Source organism: Mus pahari, chromosome X (genome assembly GCF_900095145.1).
Source record: "Mus pahari chromosome X, PAHARI_EIJ_v1.1, whole genome shotgun sequence".
Classification (NCBI taxonomy): Eukaryota; Metazoa; Chordata; class Mammalia; order Rodentia; family Muridae; genus Mus; species Mus pahari.
Window position 1 is genome coordinate 30163009 of NC_034613.1, and position 4425 is coordinate 30167433.

A 4425-nucleotide genomic window follows, 5' to 3' on the forward strand; every position below is an offset into this window, starting at 1 on the left:
GAGCTAGAGAAATTACCCAAGGAGCTGAAGGTGTCTGCAACCCTATAGGTGGAACAACAATATGAACTAACCAGTACCCCCAGAGTTCGTGTCTCTACCTGAATATGTAGCAGAAGATGGCCTAGTCAGCCATCATTGGGAAGAGAGGCCCCTAAGTATTGGAAACTTTATATGCCCCAGTACAGGGGAAACGTCAGAGCCAAGAAGTGGGAGAGGGTGGGTAGGGGAGCAGGGCAGGGGGAGGGTATAAGGAACTTTCGGGATAGCATTTGAAATGTAAATAAAGAAAATAGCTAATTAATAGATAGATAGATAGATGATAGATAGATAGATAGATAGATAGATAGATAGATAGATAGATAGATAGATAGATAGATATGAAAGAAAGAGAAGGACAGAAAAGGCAGCTCAGGGGCGAGGGGTGGGGAGTGCCATAGAGTCCAGTGACCCCTGCACTGGGCACTGACCTAGGAGGGATGCAGCTGCAGAAGATGCAGAGGCTGCTGCTTCCCCCACTCACAGTACCTCTATGAATGGGCATGGGGGAAGAACCAGGCCGTTTAGTCATCCTGCTCCTGCCTATGCCAGCCCAAATGGCAAGGGTGTTGCACAACACCATTGGTCCTCCAGCCCCACAAACACTTGCCTCTCTCTTTGCCTCGCTCTTCACCCTCCTGGTGACCCTGTTCCATACAGTGGAGGGCTCTATGTACCTCCCTCAGAAGCTCTATGGAAAGGTGACCTCCCCTCTGTATGCTAAGCCTTGTGACTTGGAGACAGCCACTGTGATCACTGTCCCCATGGGGAAACTGGTCTTCTGTCAGTTTGGTGTGGAGCCTTCTGAAGGCTGCTTCTATAACTATGTTACGATAGTCATCAGATTCGGAGGGAGGGGAGACAAGGCTGGAAGTTTGTGCTCTGAATATTCTGGACAATATGCCTGCAACCCATCACTGTACAGCTCTGTAGAAATGCAGGTCTTGGGCTGGTGAGATGGCTCAGAGAGTAACAGCATTGACTGCTCTTCCGAAGGTTCTGAAGTGGGAGAGGGTGGGTAGGGGACACAACCACAGGTTGGCTCACAGTCACCCATAATGAGATCTGATGCCCTCTTCTGGTGTGTCTGAAGAGAGCTACAGTGTACTTATATGTAATAATAAATAAATCTTTTTTAAAAAAGAAAAGAAATACTGGCCTTTGGTCTCTGGTGCCATAGAGGAGGTATCTGTGGACTTTTGAAGTCTTCAGTGAAATTTATGAGAAAAAGGGACAGGCATGGGGAGTGTTTGTTCTGGGAGATTTCACTGTGTATTGGAGTTAGGAGACAGCTAACCATAAGACCTTAAGAAATACCTGTACCTCAGTTTCCCTGTATGGCAACCTACTACATCTGAAACAAGAGGAAATGAAACATAGCAGGTATCACATGTCCTTCAGGGAGGACAAGGAGCTTCGTCACCCCTGGTCTGTACCCTTCAAAGGGTTTCTTTCTTAGCCTCATCTTTCTACACCCAGTAAAAATAAAAGGCAGGATTCAAGCAGAGCCTATGCCCTTCCTCACACTATGAGGCTCAGGCAACAGCCAGGAGGCTAAGAAAATAACGTGAAAACTGCACACTTCCCCAACAAAGAGGACTCAACAAGTCTGCAGCATTGGGGAGGGGGTGCATCCCACAGCAAAGCTAGCAAGGAGAATGTCTTCTGCTTTGGAAAAAGTAAGGAATCTGTGAGTCAAAGCAGTCAAGGCACCAGGTGATGCTGGCCAGTACGGAGACCTCTGGGTACCATTTGTCCTATCATGTTCAGCTGCGTCTATCAGGAGGCTGAGTTGAGTGCAGCTTTCAAAACAAAAAAGTAGAAAGCAAAACAAAAATAAACAAAAACCTGGGCATGGTAGGGCAGTCCTGTGATCCCAGGTACTAGGGAGACTTAGAACATTCTGGACCAGCCTGGGCAAGCACAGGCTATTTAATAAAGCACACTAACAGAAAAACCAAGGAGGGAGATGGGGGGGGGGGGGAAGAGGAAGAAGAAGACAATGACAGCCAAGCTCTAGAAACAAAGGAAAAATAAAGGTGATTGGAGAACAGGATACCATGGGAAGGGGGGTACAGGAAAAGAAATAAGATTGGAACGTTGGGATGGGAGGCAGAAAACAGAGAAGAGATGATGTACCAGGCACACAATGACAGGTAAAGGGTTAGCCAAAAGTTGGGACAAAGGCAGAAGAACAACAGGCTCAATCCCAGTCCAGAGCTGGCAAGATTGCTCAGTGGATAAAGGCCCTTGCCTCCAAGCCTGACAACCATGAGTTCAATCCCAAAGTAGTCCATGACGGAAGGAAAGACCTGACTCCTGCAAGTCATCCTCTGGGCTCCACAAGCATGCCCCTGGACACAGACAGAGACAAAGACAGAGACAGAGACAGAGACAGAGACCTTAATAAATGCCATCAGGACTAGCCTAGGCTACATAGTGATATCCTACCTTAAGAAAACAAAGTTAATGAAAGACTGAGATGGACCCATAAGCATCACTTGAGGGTGTGCACAGCAGCCAGATCTGACAGATAGTTAGATCACAAGTCAATCCAGGGAGGCCTCTCTGGCCTGCCACACGGGACCAGACTCCTTAGCAGGCTTCTCCCCACTGTCCCCCCTCCGACAGATCTTTGCCTATAAGCAGACTCTGGGGAGGCTCTGTGGGCAGCTGGATTCTCCCCTGGGCAACCCCCCAGGAAGCAAGGAATTCATGTCCCAGGGAAACAAGATGCTGCTGACCTTCCACACAGACTTCTCCAATGAGGAGAATGGGACCATCACGTTCTACAAGGGCTTCCTGGCCTACTACCAGGCTGTGGGTGAGTGCACCCCATGGCTACCACTTCCCTCTGGCCTTAGCCACAGTAGTGGGTCTGGGGCAAGTTTGAGACCTGATGTAGTAACTTCTTAATCTCCATTGGGGATTTCTACCCTTTGATCATTCAGTTCCCAAATAAAACTTTTATATTTACAATAAGCTTTCATCAGTGATAGAGCTGGGCAGATATCAACCCTCTATGCTATTCTGTCTACTTCCTTGTTAACAACCATGAGTTATGACTTGCCGTATTCCATCTGAGCAGCTCCTACTCAGACTGGGCAGCTCTCATGGGCAATTCTCATGATCCCTCTTCTCTTTTCTCCACCTTCACTCTCGTCCATCGTGGCCCTCCTTGGACCCCAAGCCTGGGAAATATAACTTTACCACCTCTCTTCTGCCCAGCTATAGGTTGCCAGTATCTTTATTCAACTGATAGTTTTAAATTAAAGAGTAAGGTTACACAGTATCTCTTGGTGTATGTGAGGATTCTCTTGCCCCTAAGGGCAACCAAACCTCGGGGACCAGTATTTAGCATTTCAATACAAAGCAACATACCAAACATCAACAGATCTCAAGGAAGCCAGAAGCCTAGCTTTCCTTATTTCTCTCCTCAAGATGGGGTCTGACCATCTATGACCAGCTCCAGGTAGAGCTACACTTCACACTTTCCTTCCCTTACCCACATGGCTCCCCAGATCCCTCTCTGCTCCTTCCTGGGACCTCGGACTGAGTGAGACAGGGACACATTGTTGACCAGCACCATAGAGGTCTGCAATAGCTCCCCTACCCTTGGCCACCCGAGGGGACTTCTGTAAAAAAAATGTCCCCGCTGGAGAACTAACCACGATCTCCACCCCTCTTCCCATCAGATCTATGCTAAGGGGAAAAACTTGGGTGAATTCTGTGGAAAGCAAAGGCCTCCAGACCTTGACACCAGCAGCAATGCAGTGGATCTGCTGTTCTTCACAGATGAGTCAGGGGACAGCCGAGGCTGGAAGCTGCACTACACCACTGAAAGTGAGAGGGTTAGGGTGGAGTGTGGTTTCCTGGAAAACTTGTGTCAAACATGCATGAGACCTGGGGTATTGTCTCTAGACCCCTAAACTAAAATAAGATATGTAGGCATCTCACTTGCCTGCCAGTAATAAGGGAAACGGGAGGGGGACCAATGGCTCTGACAAGAGTATGCCCTCACCAACAGTCATCAAGTGCCCCCAGCCCAAGGCTCTGGATGAGTTCACCGTCATCCAAGATCTGCAACCTCAGTACCAGTTCCGGGATTACTTCATTGTCACCTGCAAGCAAGGCTACCAGCTCATGGAGGTGAGAGGCCGAGGCTGATGGCACAGATCCTCTGGGTGTCCCAGGAGAAAGAGATGGGCAGATCTCAGATGGAGCCATGGAGGGTGGGGCTGGAAGAACCAATCTGTCTGCTCTCAGATCTGAGTAAACATCAAAGGGACCGAAGTTCAAGGTCCACTCAGGCTATGGAGCAAGTTCAAGGCCAACAGGGGTGACTAGGTGAGATCTCATCTCAAAGTAAAAAGTGAAAAAGAGGTCTGA

The 4425-nt window shown here is 48.5% G+C and overlaps 1 long non-coding RNA gene across 1 annotated transcript; it reads left to right on the plus strand.

Moving 5' to 3' along the window:
- Positions 1 to 3493: 3493 nt before the first annotated feature.
- On the plus strand, positions 3494 to 4104 carry LOC115063130. The gene is made up of 3 exons (XR_003843012.1): positions 3494 to 3508; positions 3732 to 3879; positions 4064 to 4104. It is a non-coding gene; the product is annotated as an uncharacterized LOC115063130 (long non-coding RNA).
- The last annotated feature ends 321 nt before the right edge of the window (positions 4105 to 4425 follow it).